Here is a 23,714-nt window from a genome sequence, read left to right as displayed (position 1 = left end):
ATAATGATTAAAAGCATAGTGTAGTAAATACATAAACCAATAGCATGGCCCTTTGTTATCATCATCAAGTATTATGTATTGTACATAATTGTATGTGCTATAATTTTACGTGACTAGCATTGCAGTAGGTTTGTTTACATCAGCATCACCACAAACATGAGTAATGCATGGTACCACAACCTAAAAATGGCTATGATGTCACTAGGTGATAGAAGTTTTTCAGCTCCGTTATGATCTTATGGGTCCACCTTGGTATATATATATGGTCTATCATGACCAAAAAGTTATGTGGCACATGATGGAATTGAGAAATTTACCATACTACAATAAACATATCTACAAAATTGAGAGACATTTAAAACTTCATAATTATTTCTGCTTTTGAATCAATAAATTCAGGTTCTCACCTGCTGGTTATAATCTCTCACTTTAAATAATTATTTAATATGCATGAATATCTTATTATATGCTCGATGCTTTTCAAGGCATAGGCATAGATTCGGTCCTTTTCTATATAAATAAGACCCACAAGATGAATAAGACAACATGACGCGTGCCAGACTCTCACAAGTGAGCAATGATCAGTTTTATTTTAACACGACTTTGGTTTTGCTATTTTATGAAGTAATTTTTCCTGATTACAGAAGCGTGACAAAAAAAGTTGGAAATAGTAAGAAATATAAAGAATGGAAAAGTAAATTACTCTTAATCACATCACCTAGGGCTAACTACTGCTAATATTTTGGCATATTATTTTTTGTATATTTTGTGCATATTAATAAATTTGTAACCATAATATATATGCAGTTTTATTCGGTTATTCATATTTAATTTTTAATTATATATGTAATTTGCTATTACCTTAATTAGTATTCATGAATAGAATTTTCCAAATGGCTTATAAACCAAAAGGCTCTTTCCGCCCCCTTCTATTTTTTTCTAACTCGCTCTACCTTAGAATCTTTCCACTCTTAATGCATATTATCTTATTACTTTCTAAAAAGATTGCATTAATTTAAAACCTTACTACTGGCCTATGAGAGTGCTTGCTTCAGTACCTCCTCACCAACAATGGGTATCATTACTTTCATAAATCTTGACAATTTGATATTTAGAGAATGGTATTTCAATATTCCTTTGTTACAGTTTTTTTAAAATTCCTTCTAAGAATTATCTATTCATTTTCTTTACCTACTTTTCTACTGGAGTGTAAAAGTGTGTCTTATCACTTCTTACATCATCTTTATATATTGAGGACATTAAATTCTGATCAAATTAATTTTTGTAAATGTTCCCAATTTCACTTTTATTTATAATTTCTTTAACACATAACAGTTTAAATTTTTATTCAGGGAAATTCATTGGCCTTTGCTACTTTCATTTTTTCCATTGATTTTATGTACTGTAAGACAATCATTATTTATTTATATATACTCTTTTAAAAGTATTTTGTTTTGATTTTCAGAAGAATGATTAAACTATTTGCCCATCAAATATTCATAGTGTTTCAATTTTAGTATATGTGCTGTTTAAATCAGTATATAATCTAGTTTTTTTGTGGTTTGATTATGTTTTACATTTAACTCTGGTATACTGGAATTCATTATTATGTTGAGAATCCATATTGACATTTTTCACAAATAGCCAATTTTTCCAGTATAACTTGTTAATAATTTATCTCCCCCTACAGTCTTCTGATTTTTTTGCTTAAATATTAAATTTTTGCATCTGTACATGAAAATACCTAATTTATGGCTGTCCTATTCCATCCACCTATCGGTAGATTCTACTTGATGACATAATATTGTTTTAGTCTTTGGTGCTTAATAAGTATGTTTTAATATCAGTTAAAGCAAATCCCTTTGAATTAGTCACTTAAAAAAATTATGTGTTGTTCTTATCTATTGTTTGATGAACTTTAGAATCATCGTATCCAAAATCAGTGGCTAGGTGGGGCGCAGTGGCTCATGCCTGTAATTCCAGCCCTCTGGGAGGCTGAGGCAGGTGGATCACCTGAGGTCAGGAGTTCAAGGCGAACCTGGCCAACATGGTGAAACCTCGTCTCTACTAAAAAGTACAAAAATTAGCTGGGTATGGTGGCACACACCTGTAGTCCCAGCTACTCAGGAGGCTGAGGCAGGAGAAAGGCTTGAACCCGGGAGGTGGATGTTGCAGTGAGTCAAGATCACACCACTGCACTCCAGCCTGGGCAACAAAGTGAGACTCCGTCTCAAAAACAAATAAATAAAAAATAAAAAAATAAAATAAAATGTGCCATATGTGCCATATGTCACTTAGCACAGTTCTTGGTACATAGTAAGTGCTCAATTAATGTAAGCCCTTAGTTATTCTTTTTCCTCTGTCTGGAATCTTTGCCACTCCATCTTTAATCTTCTTCATTAAATTAACACATGTTCATCTTCCAAAACACAGGTAAAATGTCCCTTCTAAAAACATCATAGATGTTCTTAATGGTATCTAAAATGGTGAATCCTTTCCAGAAGGTATTCAATTTACTTTGCCCAGATCCATCAGATGAATCACTATCTATGACAGCTCTAACCTTACAAAATGTATTTTTTAAATAATTAGATGTGAAAGTCAAAATGATTCCTTGATCCATGAGCTGCAGAATAGGTGCTGGATAGCAGGTATGAATATAACATCAGCCTCCTTGTACCTCTCAAGCAGAGCTCTTGGACGACCACATGCTTTGTCAATGAGTAGTAATATTTTGAAAGTACTTTTGTGTGTTTGTTTGTTTCTGAGCATTAGGTCTAAACAGTGGGCTAAAAATATCTAGTAGACTATGCTATAAACAGACGTACCATCATCCAGGCTTTGTTGTTCCATTTATAGAGCACAGGCAGAGTAGTTTAGCATCACTCTGAAAGACCCTAGGGTTTTCAGGATGGTAAACCAGCACTGGCTTCAACTTAAAGTCATCAACAACATCAGCCCCAGCTCTGTGTCCCACAAGAACAGATCTCTCCCTGGGCCCTGCTCAGGCCAGGCCAGAAGAACAAGGGTGACTCAGAACACTCCATTTATTCACCCCCAAGTCTAACAAAACTAAAATCTCTGCACAGTGTTTTAAGAGGACCTTGACCTTGTTTCCACTCTATGCTCACCGAAGTTAGCTCACTTATGTTTCTGTAGCTTCTGCATCTGTTTTCTGAGACACTAAGAGGACTTCACGTGCCCATTTCCTTCACAGTCTCTCAGCATTTGTGATAATCTTAGGATGCAGAGGGAAAAAGCCAGCAAGACCCAGAAGCTTTTGCATAGATTTAAGAGAGGTGGGTTGCACAGCCAATCCAATGCTGGATCCTGTCAAGGTTGAGGGCAACAAGATTTTCCCCATGACTGTTGGGAAATGAATCATAGGAGCCCAGCTGCTCTACCAAAAGACCATCCCTGGGACACTTGCTGTGACCAGCCACAATGGTGTAAAAGGGCCGGTTGGCACAGCTGCCCAGGGCAAGGCAGATGGTTAAGTGACCCCCATGGTAGGCCTTGCAGAGGAGAGTAGTGAGGTGGACTATGGTGCGGCTGGCATGTGGCTCCTTGGAGCATCCCACTACCCACACCAACCAGCTCTATGACCTTGGCGGGGCAGAGGACTGACACAGAAAGCAGATGCAGGTGGACACTGGGCCATGCCACCTGGCTACCCAAGCTGGAAAATCTTGACTCTGGAAGCAGATAATCCACTCACCCCACAGACTTTTGTCTTTGTCTTTGATTTTCAGTTTCACTATGATGTTCATAGGTGTGTTTTTCATAATGTTTACCAGGCTTAGGTTTGTAGCACTTCTTGAATCTGTGTCTTGATGTCCTTTGTCAATTTTGGAAAGTTTTTAGTCATCATTTCTAAAAATATTGCTTCAATATTTTAATTTTTCAATATTTCAAAATATTGTTCTCTTTCTCTTTTCTTTTGGGAATTCCAGTTAAATGTATGTTAGATCTTTGAATTTGTGTTTGTATTATCTCTCCCTTTTACTCTACAGCTTCAGTATAGATATTTTTTTCTGTCCCATCTTCCAATTAATGAATTCTCTCTTCAGCTCACTTTAACTTGCTCTTAAACCCACTGTGTCAGTAACTACATCTCAGCTTCAAACCCAGTTAAATGGGTGTCTGCAAACCACATTTCTGCTTTGTCAGTTGGTTCTATATTAGAATTTGCCAAGAGGCAGCAATGGAGGGATACTGCAGTTTTGGGAAAAGGAGGAGGCATTTGCTTCTTCCTGTTTATTCCCTGTGGCTTTCTATAGAATTTCTTTCTCCTGGTAGTTCCTTTGAGCATTACCCCAGTGATGTTTCTCAAAGTGCTTTCTTGTAGCAGCAGCTAAAACCAGTTTATAGTTTTTCTATCTCTTGAAGAATTGACTTCAGAGACCTTAGATACCTCAGAATCTCAGAGATTTAAGTTCCATGCTCAGAGACACCACCAGAGCCAAATGGCCACTGCCTCCTCCTCCAAGTCAACAATAATTATATTTACTGTTTTCTCCCAAGCTTTTGAGGTATAGTTAACACATAAACATTGTACATATTTAATGGGTTTAATATGATGTTTCAATCGATGTATATATTGTTAGATGATTCCTTCAATCAAGCTAACTAACCTATACATCATCTCACATATTTATGCACCCCCTTGTTTGTGTGTGTGTGTGAGAACAATTAAGACCTACTCACTTGGACAATTTCAAATAGTTATGCATCTGAGAATAACATTCTGAGAAATGCATCATTAGGTGATTTCATCATGGTGTGAACTTCTTAGAGTATACTTACACAAACCTAGATGGTATAGCCTACTACACACCTAGGCTCTATGATATTTTCTATGGCTCCAAGGCTGCAAACCTGTGTAGACACAAATTCAACCTAGGTTTTTTTGGTTTTGTTTTTGTTTGTTTGTTTGTTTGCTTTTCTCCTTACTTACTGATCAGTTTGCAATGCTATTTAACTGTTTTAGTTACAGAGGTTTATATCAAGTCTTGTCAGAAAGAAGTTAGAGAATTCCTATTCCTTATTCAAGTTTGATTACCTACAGTATGTCTGTGTAACTTGAATATGGTTAGAAATATCCCTCAGAGAAATTATGTTGACTTTGCAACTTATACTACTTTAGTAGAGAAAGTATTTATTTATTTATTTATTTTTAATTTATTTTTATTTGTTTTGAGGTGTGATCTCACTCTGTTGCCCAGGCTGGAGTGCAGTGACAACATCTCGGCTCACTATCGCCTCAACCACCTGGGCTCAAGTGATCCTGCCACCTCAGCCTCCCTAGTAACTTCGACTACAGGCACACACAACCCTGCCAGGCAAATTTTTTTTTTTTTTTTTTTTTTTGTAGAGACGGGATTTTGCCATGTTGCCCAGGCTGGTCTCAAATGCTTGAGCTCAAGCCATACACCTGCTTCGACCACCCAAAGTGTTGGGATTACAGGGATGAGCCACTGTACCCACTTTAGTGGAGACATTTTGAAAAGTGAGAGTTAATTTAGATATTTTGAAATGATCATATTAATATAAACTTGAGGTGAGTTTTCATAAGCAAAACTGGATCAACAAAATGACCTTAGGTGTTATAACCAAATATTCAAAAGAACGAGAAACATCAGGCTAGGATATATTTTACTCTCATTGAGTCATGAGCCATACAGTCTATGGATTTGGGAAGTATTTAAAAAGACATATAAGTCCATCAAGTTTATTTGCTTATTTTTTTTGAGATGGAGTCTCACTCTGTCACCCAGGCCAGAGTGCAGTGGTGTGACCTCTATTCACTGCAACTTCTGCCTCCTGGGTTCAAGCAATCCTCCCACCTCAGCCTCTAGAGTAGCTGGGACTACAGGCATGCACCACCACCCAGCTAATTTTTGTATTTTTAGTAGAGATGGGGTTTCAGCATGTTGGCCAGGCCTGTCTCAAACTCCTGACCTCAGGTGATCCACCTGCCTCAGCCTCCCAAAGTGCTGGGATTACAGGCATGAGCCACCACACCTGGCCAGGTATAAGATATTAAAAGTTAGCTGGAAAAGATGCTTCTGAAATTTTAGTGACCAAATTAATGAAATATCAAGTCAAGTAACCTAGTCTAAGTAGGTCAAGGTGGGGCTTTTTTGAATAAGTAAAGTAAGTTGGTGACATAAAAGGGTCATGGGCCACCGGGCCACTTTCTTTAAATCGTAGAGTAACTCCCATAGCAATGATAAATAGAGTTCAAGGTCATAATTGAGAATCCAATCAGTGTTCAAGCTGAAATCTCTGTTTGTTATGTGGCTTTAAGCATCTGAGATGGTCTCCCCTTAAATTGCTTGGGATGATAATGTTTTTTCCCTAGTTTGTTATCATCTTCAACCCTGGAAATTTTTCGAATTGGGTGTAGAAGTGTTTAAGAGACTTAAACGCATTGCTCATTCCCTCATTTCATCCAGAGGCCCTCTCTGATTCTAGATTCTGTAAAAGAGAGCCCCACCCACTCCATCATTGCTTATTCCCTCATTGTGCTTTAGTTTTGCTCTATAGCATCTCTCATTACCTACAATATGTTGCATATAATAGAATATATTTATTTCTGCTATTTGATTCTGTTTTTCCTTTGAAATGTAAGCTCCTCCAGGGTGTGGATTTTGTTTGTTGCTATATACCCAGAACATAAAGCAATGTGCCTGGCACACAGTAAGTTGTTATTACATGAATGAAAAATACTGAATAAAGGAGGCCTCTCTTTTCATGATTCCAAAGGAATCTGGTGAAGTTAAAATTGAGGAAGTAATTCCTTAGCACTACTTTGTTTTTGAAATGGCAGAACAGCACTTTCATTTTGAATAGTCTTTATTTTAGCAATCACCCTTTTTATTCTTACATCTTTTGGTTCTAAAGGACACAATAGAGATGGTCATTATGCACTTCTGTATTCTGATTATCCACCAAAAAAGTTAAACAAACATACTTAGAATCTTGCAATGTTGCAGGTTCTTTGCAAGATGTTTTAGATTTGGAGATTCAGGACACATCCTTGTCCTCGAGAGGCTTCTACTATTGTTGGGAGGCAGCAAGAAAACAATTCTTATAATATGCACACTAATACTGTAATGAGACATTTGCACAGGGTGCAAGGGGAGCCCAGAATTAGGGCATGCAACCCAGAATGAGAGAGTCTATGAAGATTTCCTAGAACAGATGGTGCTTAAACTCAGCATTGACTGAAAACATTATAATAACAAAAATAATACTGTCATCATTCCTTGAGTACTTAGTATATACAATCAACTGACAATCTTAATGTCATTTTTCTTGACAAAAACCCTTGTGTGGTAAATAATATTGAGAGGTGAAGCTGGTTGGGCTTCTGGGTCAGGTAGGGACTTGGAGAACTTTTCTGTTTAGCTAAAGGTTTGTAAACACACCAATCAGCACTCTGTAAAAATGCGCCAATCAGTGCTTTGTGTCTAGCTAAAGGTTTGTAAATGCACCAATCAGCACTCTGTAAAAATGGACCAATCAGCACTCTGTAAAATGGACCAATCAGCGCTCTGTAAAATGGACCAATCTGCAGGATGTGGGCAGGGCCAAATAAGGGAATAAAAGCTGGCCACCTGAGCCAGCAGTGGCAACCCACTGGGGTCCCATTGTATGCTGTGGAAGCTTTGTTCGTTTGCTCTTCACAATAAATCTTGCTTCTGCTCACTCTTTGGGTCTGCACTACCTTTATGAGCTGTAACACTTGCCATGAAGGTCTGCAGCTTCACTCCTGAAGTCAGAGAGACCACGAACTCTCCAGAAGGAATGAACAACTCCAGACGTGCCACCTTTAAGAGCTGTAACACTCACTGCAAAGGTCTGCGGCTTCACTCCTGAAGTCAGCAAGACCACAAACCCACTAGGAGGAACGAACAACTCCAGACGTGCCACCTTTAAGAGCTGTAACACTCACTGCAAAGGTCTGCGGCTTCACTCCTGAAGTCAGCCAGACCATGAACCCACCGGGAGGAATGAACAACTCCAGACATGCCACCTTTAAGAGCTGTAACACTCACTGCAAAGGTCTGCAGCTTCAGTCCTAAAGTCAGCAAGACTGCAAACCCACCAGAAGGAAGAAACTCCAGACACATCTGAACATCTGAAGGAACAAACTCCGGACACACTGTCTTTAAGAACTGTAACACTCATGGCGGGGGTCCGCTGCTTCATTCTTGAAGTCGATGAGACCGAGAACCCACCAGAAGGAACCAATTCTGGACACATTTTGGCGACCACGAAGAGACAATCACCAAGTTGTGAGTACCATTGGACCCCTTTTGCTTGATATTCTGTCCTATTTTTCCTTAGAATTCAGGAACTAAATACCGGGCACCTGTTGGCCAGTTAAAAGCGACTAGCGTGACTGCCAGACTAAAGACACGGGTGTCAGGCTTTCTGGGAAAGGGCTCTCTAACAGCCCCCGACTCTTCGGAGTTGTGACATTGGTTTGCCTGGAGCCAGCTTCCGCTTTTCCTGTACTTCTGGGCTGAGCCAAGGGTTGACAGAGGGGAAAGCCATTCAGCTCCAAGGTCCTGACAACAAGTTAGTTGACCCTGTGGCTGTGAGTGGAACTTTCACAGTCATGTCACCCAAGTGAGACTCACCCATCTATCCTACCTGTCCTGACCCTTGCCTCCTGGGTCCTAGTGCCTGTCAGACAAACTTCCTCTCGCCTCTCTTCTCTGAGGCTAGTTCCACTTCTCAAAACCACTCCCTGTCTTTGGTTCTTTTCTAGTTTCTCCTATAAGAATGATTTGTAGTATAAACTTCAGGATGCTGTTACCTTCTTCAGGCACCTGGGCTCACCAATCAGAAAGATATAATCTTTGCCCAAAGCCCCTTTGTAGGAGGGACTATCTGGAATTTTAGGATCTCTCCTCAGACAAGCAGGCCTAACAAAAGCTGTTCCTGAAACTAGGATATGGGGAGCCTCAGAAATTGTATCCTTCCTACTCCAGTAAGTGAGGACAAAAGGCATCACTCTTCCAACTGTGGAGATCCCTCCCCTCCCTCAGGCTATGGCCCTCCACTTCATTTTTGGGGCATAACATCTTTATAGGACACGGGTAAAGTCCCAATACTAACAGGAGAATGCTTAGGACTCTAATAGGTTTTCTAGAATGTGTTGGTAAGGGCCACTAAATACAATTTTTCTCAGTCCTCCTTGTGGTCTAGGAGGACAGGCAAGGGTGCAGGTTTTTGAGAATGCATCAGTAAGGGCCACTAAATCTGACCTCTCTCGGCCCTCCTTGTGGTCTAGGAGGAAAACTAGTGTTTCTGCTGCTGAGTAGGTGAGCACTATTCCGATCAGCAGGGTCCAGGGACCGTTGCGGGTTCTTGGGCAGGGGGAGAAACAAACCAAAACTGCTGGCGGTTTTGTCTTTCATATGGGAAACACTCAGGCACTAATAGGCTCACCCTTGAAATGTATCCTAAGCCTTTGGGACCAATTTGATCTGCAGACCCTGAAAAAGAGGTGGCTCACTTTTTTCTGCACTATGGCCTGGCCCCAATATTCTCTCTCTGATGGGGAAAAATGACCACCTGAGGGAAGTATAAATTACAATACTACCCTGCAGCTTGACCTTTTCTGTAAGAGGGAAGGCAAATGGAGTGAAATACCTTATGTCCAAGCTTTCTTTTTATTGAAGGAGAATACACAATTATGCAAAGCTTGCAATTTACATCCCACAGGAGGACCTCTCAGCTTACCCCCATATCCTAGCCTCCCTATAGCTCCCCTTCCTATTAATGATAAGCCTTCTCTAATCTCCCCTGCCCAGAAGGAAATAAGCAAAGAAATCTCCAAAGGACCACAAAATCCCCCTGGGCTATTGGTTATGTCCCCTTCAAGCTGTGGGGGGAGGGGAATTTGGCTCAACCTGGGTACATGTCCCTTTCTCCCTCTCTGATTTAAAGCAGATCAAGGCAGACCTGGGGAAGTTTACAGATGATCCTGATAGGTATATAGATGTCCTACAGGGTCTAGGGCAAACCTTCGATCTCACTTGGAGAGATATAATGCTATTGTTAGATCAAACCCTGGCCTTTAATGAAAAGAATGTAGCTTTAGCTGCAGTCTAAGAGTTTGGAGATACCTGGTATCTTAGTCAAGTATATGATAGAATGACAGCTGAAGAAAGGGACAAATTCCCTACCGGTCAGCAAGCCATCCCCAGTATGTATCCCCACGGGGACCTCGACTCAGATTATGGAGACTGGAGTCATAAACATCTGTTGACCTGTGTTCTAGAAGGACTAAGGAGAATTTGGAAAAAGCCCATAAATTATTCAGTGATGTCCACCATAACTCAGCGAAAGGAAGAAAATCCTTCTGCCTTCCTCGAGCAGCCATGAGAGGCCTTAAGAAAATATCCTCCCCTGTCACCTGACTCACTAGAGGGTCAATTTATCCTAAAAGATAAGTTTATTATCCAGTCAGCCAGATATCAGGAGAAAGCTCCAAAAGTGAGCCCTGGGCCCTGAACAAAATCTGGAAGCTTTATTAAACCTGGCAACCTTGGGGTTCTACAATAGGAACCAAGAGGAACAGGCCCAAAAGGAAAAGTGAGATCAGAGAAAGGCCACAGACTTTGTCATGGCCCGCAGACAAACAAACCTTGGTGGTTCAGAGAGGACAGAAAATGGAGCAGGCCAATCACCCAGTAGGGCTTGTTATCAGTGTGGTTTACAAGGACATCTTAAAAAAGATTGTCCAATGAGAAACAAGCTGCCCCCTCACCCATGTCCACTATGCTGAGGCAATCACTAGAAGGCGCACTGCCCCAGAGGACAAAGATTCTCTGGGACGAAGCCCTCAACCAGATGATCCAACAACAGGACTGAGGGTGCCCGGGGCAAGTGCCAGTTCATGTCATCACCCTCACTGAGCCCCAGGTACACTTAACCATTGACTTCCTCCTGGACACTGGTGTGGACTTCTCAGTGTTAATTTCTTGTCCTAGACAACTGTCGTCAAGATCCATTACCATCCGAAGAATACTGGGACAGCCTATAGCCAGATATTTCTCCCACCTCCTCAGTTGTAATTGGGAGACTTTGCTCTTTTCACATGCCTTTCTTGTTATGCCTGAAAGTCCCACACCCTTATTAGGGAGGGATATATTAGCCAAACCTGGAGTGATTATCTACATGAGTATGGGGAACAAGTTACCCATTTGTTGTCCCCTGCTTGAGGAGGGAGTCAACCCTGAAGTCTGGGCATTGGAAGGAACAAACTCAAGGTCCAGCCTTAAACCTTCCCACAGGACAAAACTTCTCTTTATAAGTCACAGGGAGAGCAGGAATAGCTCTTAGAGTCCTTACTCAGACTCGTGGGACAACCCCACATCAGTGGCACACCCAAGTAAGGAAACTGACGTAGTAGCAAAAGGCTGCCCTCACTGTTTACAGGTAGTTGTGGCGGTGACTGTCTCAGTGTCAAAGGCTATCAAAATAATACAAGGAAAGGATCTCACTGCCTGGACTACTCATGATGTAAATGGCTTACTGGGTGCCAAAGGAAGTTTATAGCTATCAGACAACCACCTGCTTAGATACCAGGTGCTACTCCTTGAGAGACCAGTGCTTCAAATATGCATGTGTATGGCCCTCAATCCTGCCACTTTTCTCCCAGTGGATGGGGAGCCAATCGAGTATGACTGCCAAAAATTTATAGTCCAGACTTATGCTGCCTGAGATGATCTCTTAGAAGTCCCCTTGGCTAATCCTGATGTTAACCTATATACTGATGGAAGTTCATTTGTGGAGAATGAGATACAAAGAACAGGTTATGCCATAGTTAGTGATATAACCATACTTGAAAGTAAGCCTCTTCCCCCAGGGACCAGCATCCAGTTAGGAGAACTAGTGGCACTTTCCCGAGGCTTAGAACTGGGAAAGGGAAAAAGAATAAATGTGTATACAGATAGCAAATATGTTTATCTAATCCTACATGCCCATGCTGCAATATGGAAAGAAAAGGAGTTTCTAACCTCTGGGGGAATCCCCATTAAATACCACAAGGAAACCATGGAGTTATTGCATGCTGTGTAAAAACCCAAGGAGGTGGCAGTCTTACACTGCCAAAGTCATCAAAAGGGGAAGGAGAGGGGAGAACAGCAGCATAAGTAGCTGGCAGAGTCAGGGAAAGACCAGCAGAAAGGAAAGAGAAAGAGACAGAAAGTTAGAGAGAGAAACAGAGGAAGAGAGAGACAAAGAGGGAGTCAGAGAGAAAGAAAGAAAGAGACAAAGTCAAAGTGACAGAGAGAGGAAGAGACAAAGACAAAGAGGGAGTCAGAGAGAGAGAGAGACACACACAGAAAATCAAAGAGAGAGAGGAAGGGACAAAGAGGGAGTCAGAAAAAGAGAGACAAAGAAGAAGTCAAAGAGAGAGAAGTTGTAAAGAAAAATCAGTGTACCCCATTCCTTTAAAAGCCAGGGTAAATTTAAAACCCATAATTGGTAATTGAAGGTCTTCTCTGTAACCCTATAAGACTCAGATACCACCTTGTTATCAGTGTAAATAAATGCATAGCCTGAAAGCACTGAGACCACTGTCAACCCATAGCCTTCCTATCAAAAATCTTTAGCCCACCAGGTTTCCTAACAGGGTATCTAAATCTTAATTAATTACCATACAAACCTCTGACCAGATCTAAGATGAACTCCCTTCACAGGACGATAGACGGTTCCTCCCAGGTGATTAAGGGAAAAAGACACAATGGGTACTCAGTAAGTGATAAGGAAACTCTTGTAGAAGCAGAGTTAGGAAAATTGCCTAATAATTGGTCTGCTCAAACGTGCGAGTTGTTTGCACTCAGCCAAACCTTAAAGTACCTTCAGGTAGGAGCCATCTATACCAATTCTAAGTTAATATGGACTGAACGAGGTCTTATTAATAGCAAAGAATAATTGAAATCCCAAACTTACAAGGTTTTCAACAAAAGTAAAGTTTGCTTAAAAAGTTAACAGTGTAACATGTATTATCCTAACTTTTAATCTTATGGAAATCAGACCCTGTCTGTGCCCCTCAAAGCTCAAGTCTATCAGCGCTGGGCCATACAACTAATACCCCTACTTATAGGGTTAGGAATGGCTACTGCTACAGAAACCGGAATAGCAGGTTTATCTACTTCATTATCCTACTACCACACACTCTCAAATGATGTCTCAGACAGTTTGCAAGAAATAACAGAATCGATCCTTACTCTACAATCCCAAATAGACTCTTTGGCAGCAGTGACTCTCCAACATTGCCGAGGCCTAGACCTCCTCACTGATGAGAAAGGAGGACTCCGCACCTTCTTAGGGAGGAGTGTTGTTTTTACACTAACCAGTCAGGGATAGTACAAGATGCCACCCGGGGTTTACAGGAAAAAGCTTCGGAAATCAGACAACGCCTTTCAAACTCCTATACCAACCTCTGGAGTTGGGCAACATGGCTTCTCTCCTTTCTCGGTCCCATGGCATCCATCTTGCTATTACTCACCTTTGGGCTCTGTATTTTTAACCTCCTTGTTAAATTGGTTTCCTCTAGAATCGAGGCCATCAAGCTACAGATGGTCTTACAGATGGAACCCCAAATGAGTTCAACTAACAACTTCTACCGAGGACCCCTGAACTGACCCGCTGGCCCTATCACTGGCCTAAAGAGTTCCCCTGTGGAGGACACTACAACTGCAGGGCCCCTTCTTCACCTCTATCCAGCAGGAAGTAGCTAGAGCGGTCATTGCCCAATTCCCAACAGCAGTTGGGGTGTCGTGTTTAGAGGGGGGATTGAGAGGTGAAGCTGGCTGGGCTTCTGGGTCAGGTGGGGACTTGGAGAACTTTTCTGTCTAGCTAAAGGTTTGTAAATGCACCAATCAGCACTCTGTAAAAACGGACCAAACAGCACTCTGTAAAATGGACCAACCAGTGCTCTGTAAAATGGACCAATCTGTAGGATGTGGGCAGGGCCGAATAAGGGAATAAAGGCTGGTCACCCGAGCCAGCAGTGGCAACCCGCTTGGGTCCCCTTCCTCGCTGTGGATGCTTTGTTCTTTCGCTCTTCGCAATAAATCTTGCTGCTGCTCACTCTTTGGGTCTGCACTACCTTTATGAGCTGTAACACTCACCACAAAGGTCTTAGCTTCACTCCCGAAGTCAGTGAGACAACAAACAACTCCAGATGTGCCACCTTTAAGAGCTGTAACACTCACTGCAAAGGTCTGTGGCTTCACTCCTGAAGTCAGCAAGACCACAAACCCACCGGGAGGAATGAATAACTCCAGACACACCACCTTTAAGAGCTGTAACACTCACTGCGAAGGTCTGCGGCTTCACTCCTAAAGTCAACAAGACCACGAACACACCAGAAGGAAGAAATTCTGGACACATCTGAACATCTGAAGAAACAAACTCCAGACATACCATCTTTAACTGTAACACTCACAGCAAGGGCCCACGGCTTCATTCTTGAAGTCAGAGAGACCAAGAACCCATCGGAAGGAACCAATTCCAGACACAATATTATTCTCAAGTTGTAGAAGAGGAAAGTGTGTTTAAAAATAATTAGTAAGTTACCCAAGATTACATAGGCACTAAGTGGCAGAATGGAATGCTGGGAGGAGGTGGTGAGGCCAGCACAAAGAAAACAACATTTGCAAAGCACAAAAGCATGATGGAGCATGACAAGGCAGTGACTAATAGGATTGACGAGGTGGGGTGTGGAGGGCTTTAGAAGGTTGGGGTGGAAGGTGGGGAAATGTTTTGATATAATGTTGGAGAAAAAGAGCAGGGTCAGATCACAATGGGTCAATCCAAGGATTTTGAAATTTATACTAAATTTCTGATCCTGATATTCTAAAGAATGATTAATTATCCAGCTCTGCATAGAAATTAGTGGAAAAGTTTAAGATACAAGAGATTCCATAAGTAGTTTCTCACTCTTTAAAGTGGGAGGCCCTATTAAAAACAACTGCTTTGCCTCTGGGTTTGTGAGAAAGACTAAGAAGAAAGGAGACAGAGACAGGGTTTTAAAAGGGTTTGAAAGGCAGTGTTTCTACATAGAACTTGTTCCTTGTCAGGCGTCTTGATGTTTATTTATATTTTAACTTTCATTTTAAGTTCAAGGGTACAAGTGCTTGTTTGCTGCTTAGGTAAATTTGTATCATGGGGGTTTGTTGTACAGATTATTTTGTCACCCAGGTATTAAGCCTAATGCCCATTAGTTATTTTTCCTGATCCTCTTCCTCCTCCCACCCTCCACCTTCTGATAGGCCCAAGTGTATATTGTTACCTTCTATGTGTCAATGTGTTTTCATCATCTAGCTCCCACTTAAAAGTGAGAACATGCAGTATTTGGTTTTCTGTTCCTGCGTCCAACTCCATCCATGTCCCTACAAAGGACATGATCTCATTCTTTTTGAGAGACGGTCCAGGAACCAATATTTATTTTCAGTCTGCTATGTGTCAGTAAATGGGCTTGGATTTTCACATCATCTCATTGATTCTCATCCTACAAAGTAGAAAAGTAGGAAAATTTTCTTCATTCTATAGATGAGGAAACTGAGCATGAATAAAACTAATTTTTCAGGACTCACATGGCTAGTTAATGGGGAAGTCAGACTTATGCCTATATAAAGACTCAAGCTCTTTCTAGTTTAAGCTGTGTTCTTCCCTAGAGAACAGTGCTTTTCAAACCAGTAGATCATGACCTAATAAAAGATCATGACTATCAAAGTAGTGGTTCCTAATTAGCATTTGAAAAAATAAAATAGGTTGGCTACAGTGGCTCACGCCTGTAATCCCAGCACTTTGGGAGGTCGAGGTGAGCAGATCACCCGAGTTCAGGAGTTCAAGACCACCCTGCTCAACATGGTGAAACCCTGTCTCTACTAAAAATTCAGAAACTTAGACAGGCATGGTGCTGCACACCTGTAGTCCAGGCTACTCGGGAGGCTGAAGCAAGAGAATTGCTTTAATCTGGGAGGCAGAGTTTACAGTAGGCCAAGATAGCACCACTGCACTCTAGTCTGGGTGACAGAGCAACTCTGTCTCAAATAATAATAATAATAATAAAATAAAATCAAGAAATAGATTAGCAGCATGCATTGCATGTAATAATGGTTAACATTGGCTGAAACTTTGTTTTAGTTATACATATATATAAATATAAATATTTATATGTACTGAGTTATGGGAAATGTGCTTCTTATTATTGCTTGGGGTTTGAAATGTTTGAAAAACTCATTCAGTAAAATATCAATCGAATCGCTGTTAGCACTCTGCCACTCCATAGCGAGCACTTTTTGCTCGAAGTTAAATGTTTATAGATAACTGACAGCCCAATACATCTCACATAGATAACATAGCAAGGACAGAAAGGGAATGAAAAGGAGAAGTTTCGTGGGGGCTGAGAAACATTAGCTGACCAATTCTTTCCCTTCTCATTTCAATCAATGGTGAACTGTCAAGTGAGGCAGGAGAATAGGGCCTGGAGGTAGGGAACCTAAGGCCAATTCACAGTGACTTCCTAGAAATGAATCAAAAGGAAAACCCCAACTTTCCACACCCAAGTAACAAAAGAACAGAGGCTACTTCCTTTGTCCCACTCCTTTCTGCATCACAGATGAGAAATGGAAAGTACCTCTGATTGTTCCTGATTGTTCCTATACAATAACCAGACAGACTGGTCACAGGCCTAGTCTTCATTTGCATAAGGGTATAACTTTGTAAGTTTACTTCAGCCTCTAATTGGTCCCCTCCTGCAACCAATCAGACATTTGCATAGTGTGTTAACTTTGTAACTTCACTGAGCCTCTGATTGGTCACCTTCCATGACCAATCAGACTGGTTGTAGGTCGCTACCTCATTTGCATAGGGTGTAAACCAAATAACCAATGAGAAACTTCTAAAGGGTATTTGGATCCCAGAAAATTCTGTAACCAGTGCTCTTGAGTTGCTTGCTCAAGCCCGTTCCCACTCTGTGGAGTGTACTTCCGTTGCAATAAATCTGTGCTTTTGTTGCTTTATTCTTTCATTGATTTGTTTGTGCATTTTGTCCAATTCTTTGTTCAAAACAGCAAGAACCTGGACCACTCATAGTCAAGACCCTTCGCCAGTAACAAAAGCTTCTTTAATTTAACATTTCATCTGCTGTATTGAGAGAAGGCAGGCAGTAGCAATTACGGTTTCAAGAACACATATGTGTGCATCATTTTTTGATGTGGTAAATTGAGGGAGAATTTTTCTCTCTGGATTCTTGTCCTGTAAGGGAAAGGAGAAAGAAATAACCAGAATGCACCAAGCCCAGGTGGTGGTGGAAAGGTGATGGGGCTGGAGGACACACTTAAACATGTGGAATCCCAACGCCAGGCAGCCAGGGCCAAATCCATATTCTCCCAACATTGGGTACACTGGAGGTCCAATCCTACCCACTCACCACCTATCAATCCACCCTTTCCCCCAGGCCCCTTTCCTCCTCCCTGAGGAGCTCCACAGGTAATCTAGCTTTTCCCCCAGGTGGGTCCCCTCATCCTGTGCCACAGCCACAGTATCCAGAATGCCAACCCTTGGTTCCCCACCCTCTTCCACACTCACCTCCTGCCCCTGGAATGCCTCCTATGAATCCCTTGGCTCCTGACATGGTTAGACCAGGAGTGATAGTGGACAAGAAGATTCAGAAGAAAATGAAGAAAGCTCCTAAAAAGATGCACAAGCACTACAAGCACCACAAGCATGGCAAGCATTATTCCTTCCCTTCCATCTCCTCTTCCAGCAGTGACTCTGATTGAATACAGGCCCTGGACCCTTCCCTAAACTCTCACCAGTTCTGCTCTCCCATCAAGCTTCAGATGCCATGTTGTACTGGGGAAAAGTAGCCCTTGTGCTCCCCACCCCTACCCCCACCTGAGCCTTACCCTGCTCTTCAGCCCTGAGTGACTAGGGAAAATGAGAAGAGGATTGCCATGGCATGGCCATCTTCTTGCTGCTTGGATAAATGCTATAGCTAATGAGTTTAGCAGGGGAGTTTTTTTTTTAAGATGATGAACTAAATGTTGAAGACAAGTTTGAGATCTGTAAAATGTGATTTTTTACTTCCTCTTATAATACTTGTGATTGGGGAGGTTTGTGGAAATTTAACTGTGACAAAAAGCCTCTATCTTTTTTGTACTGTTGTCATATTTGGGGAATTTGTGGTAAATACATTCCTCAGCAGGCCTTTTGCTGGTTGCACTAACTGCAAGTTTGCTGGGAAGTAGAGTCCATTCGGTCGATGAGCTTTGACTGCTGTTTTGGAAACTCACATCTCCTCCTTAGCCCAATATGCTGTCTCATGTCTTATTCTTGTTCTCCAGCTTTCAGTCCAAATAAAGTTATTTCTCCTGGAAAAAAAAAAGAAATAACTTTAGAAATAGAAGTGTATATGTATGATAATATTCATACTTATTGAACACATGTGCCTATGCAGATTTATTATCTATACTATATATAATTATATGTGAAATATAACAAAACTCTATGTGTGTGGTGTTAACTCACAATCTGTTTCTCTTTGGAACCCCATTCTGTATACAAACATTTTTGCAACACATGTGGATTAGTAGTAGGAATAGATAGTTTAAAAATATTTTGTTAAAGCAACAACTTAAGTCAGCATGTTAAAGAAACATAAAAATCAAAATAGTACAGTAATTTCTCTGTAACAGTGGAAATAAGAGGGAAACACTAAAATGTGGAAACATATAGATTTCTCTATGTGCATATAAATGTTTCAGCCGTTGTTAATACCTCCTGGAACAATCTTAGATACACTAACCTCCTCAATAAATATTTCACATTTAGTAAAGAAAATGTACTACCTATCTAGTGAAGGAAATGTTTACTTCCCATTTTGCCCTTTTTCTGATTTTATATTTGAACATCAGTATTAGTGGTGTCTTGATGAGCCTAGATTTTATTCTTTAGCATGTCTGAATAGATTTTTTAATTAGCTAGTTGCATTAATTTCATTGGCTTTCTGACTAGTCAGATTGTAGAGTGTTAAGAGGCAACAAATTTAATTGCATAGGGTCAACTATTTTCAAATGCATGATGACACCAATCAGAGTGGACTTAACTATAGTGAAATAAACAATTCCATGTGCATGTCATTTAGGGCGCAAAATATTTAAATATGAACAAAACTAACTCTTCCTGCAGCATTGGTTAGTATAAATTAATACAGAAACATGGTTGGCAAGTGGCACAGACACTGACACAGTAAACATATTTTTGCTGTTGTTGGACTTGTGTGCACTGCAGATGGGTGGTGTTCAATCACGACTATTTGTCCAATTTGGCTGTTTTAGGAAAAAGATAAAGAATTATGTACTGGACATGGACATCACAGTGCCTGTCAAACACGTATCTGTTGTCAGCTTATATTGCCCAACCTAGAGCCCTTTGCTCAGGAGTCTGTTATTTGTTCAGAGAAAGGGAATTTATTGACTGACATAACTGAGAAGTAAAAACTAGGGCTAAAATCAAGTGTGGTTGGATTCAGAAGCTCACATATTGGATTTAGTAGCTGGTCTTTATCTGTTGCCCAGCTTGGCCATACTTTCTTCCATGTTTTGGCTTCATTTTCAGAATCCATGTGGTCACAATATGGCAGCAGCTGCTCCAGCCTCACACCTCCTCAAGTTAAAGCCAAACAGAAGAGGGAAATGTCCTTTCTGTTTAAATATCTCTTTCTGGTTAGTCAAGTAAAAGTCCTGAGATTAGTTCTGATTTATTCTGACTGACTTGGCTTGAATTAAGTGTCTATTCTTGGATCAAACTGCAGCCAGAAGAATTCAAAGTCCTGATTGGCTAAACCTAGGCCTTTTGTTCTATCCCCTAAACGAGGAATTAAGGCCCAATGCAAAGCATATGGATTGAAAGTTGGGAAGAGTTACAGTTACTTGCATAAAGAGAAGTTGGATGCTTAGAACTGAAAATATCCACAATGCTAAGATCATTTTTATATTTATTCGAGCTAATTCAACATTTTAAAAATGGGAATAGGAACTTCATCTATATTTACCAGCTTCAACCCAAGGGGAGTATGGAAAGACCTCTGATGTTCCCCCCAGGTCACTTGCTGCGTTTGTGATCTTGGGTAGATCACAATCTCTGATTCTTGTTCTTCCCAGCTGCAAAATGGGGATAATGTTGTCTCCCTATCCATAGCACAGATGGTTATGAAGATTCAAAAAGGTAATGTTTCTAATAAAAATCATAATATCTAACTAATGAACAGCTTATGCAGAAACTATGTTGTTTAATCCTTATACTAATTCTATGCAGTAGGTATTACTATAGTATTCATTTTTAAGAGATCTAAGGATTAGAGAGGTTAAATAATTTGCTCGGCATCACACAGCATTAAATGACTATATCAGCATCCATGTCTATTTCATTATAAAATTTATGATGACAGCCACCATGACACAGATATAAAGATCGTTACTGGATTTAAATGACCCTAAGATTCACATTTCTTCCCATTTTAACACATTTAAAATCAGCATGCATCCTTCAATTGATGATTAGGAGCCAATCTGACATAGTAGTCATTACTTGCTTATGTGTGAACCTGGTCATTGCTGGTCTTATTGTTGTTAATTCAACTGAGTCAGCTATATATGTTGAGTTTAAATGCCATGCAAAATGTTCTTAAAATATTACACTATGATTTGGCATTGAAATAGAAATTTATGTAACAGAAAAGCACAGAAGCAGAGCAATGAAGCATCAATATGATGTAGTGAAGCAAATGCTCATCTCTGTGGAAATAACCACAACTTCTTATTTTCTTATAAGGCAATAACCACATGCTTTATGAGATCTTAGAAAGAAAGATGCCCCAAAGTAGAATCCATGTTATGCCTGGTACTGAGATGTGTTCTAAAGGATTTTCTGTCACATGCCAAGATTTACTAATGTCGTAATAAATTGATTTTGCTTCTATTTTCCTTTCTACATAGGACTTGGGTGATAAATATTTATGTCCAAATAAGTCTCAAATAACTCTGTCATTAAATAGAAAATAAAAATGTTCAGTATAAAGAGGCATGAACCATGGTTTAATTGGCATTAGTCTTCTCTTTTTCTAGAAAGGCATACAACATTTGTGTTTCTTGCAGTTTATGGACTCTTTGATTCTATAAAGTGCAGTATTATTGTATTGAAGAAATAATAGAAAGTTTTATATTTTGAGGAGGTCTTTTAGCAGATCTGTAGTGAATCATCCATTTTCAAGATCTTTAGCCTAAAAATTAAACCATTTACTATAAAAATTAAGTCATAATGGAGAGATTTGGGGAAAAAACTCAGAAGAATTACAAGTACTTTATTACTCATATAACAAATATAAGTGAATTGGCTAAAATAATGGAAACAAGAACAAGTTTCAGGCCAGGTAATTAGCCTTTCTTTACCAGAAACTAGACAGATGTGCAAAGTTTTGAAATTAGCTCTTTAGGGCTCAAGGTATGTATTTATTACTTAACCTGCCTTCATATGAAATAGGAAGTCTCTTTGGTGTTTTGTTAAAATATTCTCTATCATCCATACCTAAAATTTATGAGGTGGGGGATGAAAGGAGTCAGGTGAAACTGAGGGGTCCTTATTTCTTACCATTAATGATTTCCTTTCCTCCAAAGAATTGACTTTTTTAAAAAATTAGGACATCTTTTTTTTTCCCATAAAACAAGTATTAGAGACAAAAGGTATTTATTCTCACAAGGCATCCATTTTGAAGTATTTACTTAAAGAAACAAACTTTGTTCAATCTTTGCAGTCGTTAAACTGCAGAAGTCACAAGAACCCCTTTTTCAGAGGCTGTGAAGTCACTGAATGAAATAAAGTCAAATTTGGCCCAGTATTGCATTAGGAAATCTCATTTGCAGAGGCTAGGCATTTTTTCCTTGCAAGTGAGCCTACTTATCACTGTTTATTGATGATCTTCTAGGCCTCAATAGGCTCAGTAATAATGGAATCTTTTTACCACTAAATCATGTTGAAAATGCAATATATTTTCTCTCCTAAGAATATGGCAATATGCCCTGGTTCCAAATCTTAGTAAATCTGATTTGATTTCTAATTTCATATCCTTAGAACTTCATAGATAAAGCATTTTAAATATTTACTAAATCCATGCAGCTTTGCAAATGAATAATAATGGTTATGTTCTCAGAAATTATTACTGTTATTACTACCAGTTCTAAATAATCTTTGTATAATACTTTATAAGATTGTTTCATGCCTCTTATCTTGCTAAATTCTTTTATGTTTATTGTAGATCACCTAATCATTGAAGGGAAAATATCATATTTGGTTTTGCACACTGCTTTCCATATATTGACTTAAATATTTTCCTAATACAAACAAATATCCATACTCTACTTGGTAGAAGCTCCCAAGGATTATTCTGTGTCTGTCAGAACAGTCTCCCAGTCAGTCATGATGCTTAATCTTCCTGGCATTAGAATGGCTCTGATACAATATGTCAAAATAAGAACTGAAGAATCTGTGATGCCCTAAAAATGGTGTGAAGTAGAAATTATTGAACAGAAAGAGGATTATTACTTTGAAGGCTTAAAAAGAAAGTAGGAAGAGGAAACAAGCACTTACCACACCCCAAACATTGTCAATTTTGTTAGTTGAAATGCAGACACATGCTCACCTTTGTCTATAATTCTGGTTTGGGGATTTGATTTGGGATTCTGGGATCCTGCTTGTATTCATCAAAGAAAAAAATAATTATCTTAAAAATGCAGTATTTCATGAGCTAAGCTTTTTATTTTGAATGAAACTTTCCTTATTTGTTTTATAGTATTACATGTATTATGTATGACTGTTCTTTACCAGGATGATGAAAAGAGTTGTGTAAATTTCAGTGATCAGATAGACTCTGTAGATTACTATTAGATAAGGGAATGTTCAAACTGGGTCCCTGGCAAGCTTCAGTAAGCCGAAGCCCCTCAGCATGAACCAGCAGGAGGAAAAGATAGGTTGAGAGGCAGTCAGCAGAAGCTCATACTTGCACATGTTTATTTTCAATAATTAGCATAGTGTTAATAGAAACATCCATTTGAAGCAAAGGCTGCTTATTTGCACAAACAGTGAAAATATGTGGTACTGTAGTTTTACTATAAAGACTCCAAATTAACTAAGAAACAAACGCTAAACTCAACATAAATTCAACAACATATTTTCAAAGAGAACTAGGACTGAACATCAAAAAAATATATATATATAAATTTTTAACTTTTATTTTAAGTTTAGGGTACATGTGCAGTTTTGTTATACAGGTAAGCTTATGTCCTGTGAGTTTGTTGTACAAGTTATTTCCATTACCCAGGTATTAAACCTAGTACCCATTAGTTACTTTTCCTGATCCTCTTCCTCTTCCCCCACTCCACTCTCTGATAGGCCCCAGTGTGTGTTGTTCCTCTGCACGTTCAATATCTTCTCATCATTTAGCTCCCACTTATAAGTGAGACAATGTGGTGATTTAGTCTGGCTCTGTGTCTCCACCCAAATCTCATGTCAAATTGTAATCCTCACTGTTGGAGGAAGGCCCTGGTGGGAGGTGATTGGGTCATGGGAGCAGACGTCCTCTTTGCTATTCTCATGATAGTGAGTAAGTTTGCATGAGA

General features: G+C 39.8%; 1 pseudogene; it reads right to left on the bottom strand.

Annotated features, from left to right (window-relative positions):
* Positions 1-3,145: 3,145 nt before the first annotated feature.
* On the bottom strand, positions 3,146-13,597 carry LOC100423889 (small ribosomal subunit protein bS16m pseudogene; annotated as a pseudogene).
* Positions 13,598-23,714: the final 10,117 nt, after the last annotated feature.

Source organism: Macaca mulatta, chromosome 8, assembly GCF_049350105.2.
Source record: "Macaca mulatta isolate MMU2019108-1 chromosome 8, T2T-MMU8v2.0, whole genome shotgun sequence".
NCBI lineage: Eukaryota > Metazoa > Chordata > Mammalia > Primates > Cercopithecidae > Macaca > Macaca mulatta.
Note: the sequence above shows the minus strand (reverse complement) of the source record. Positions and strands in the feature narration are given on the sequence as shown.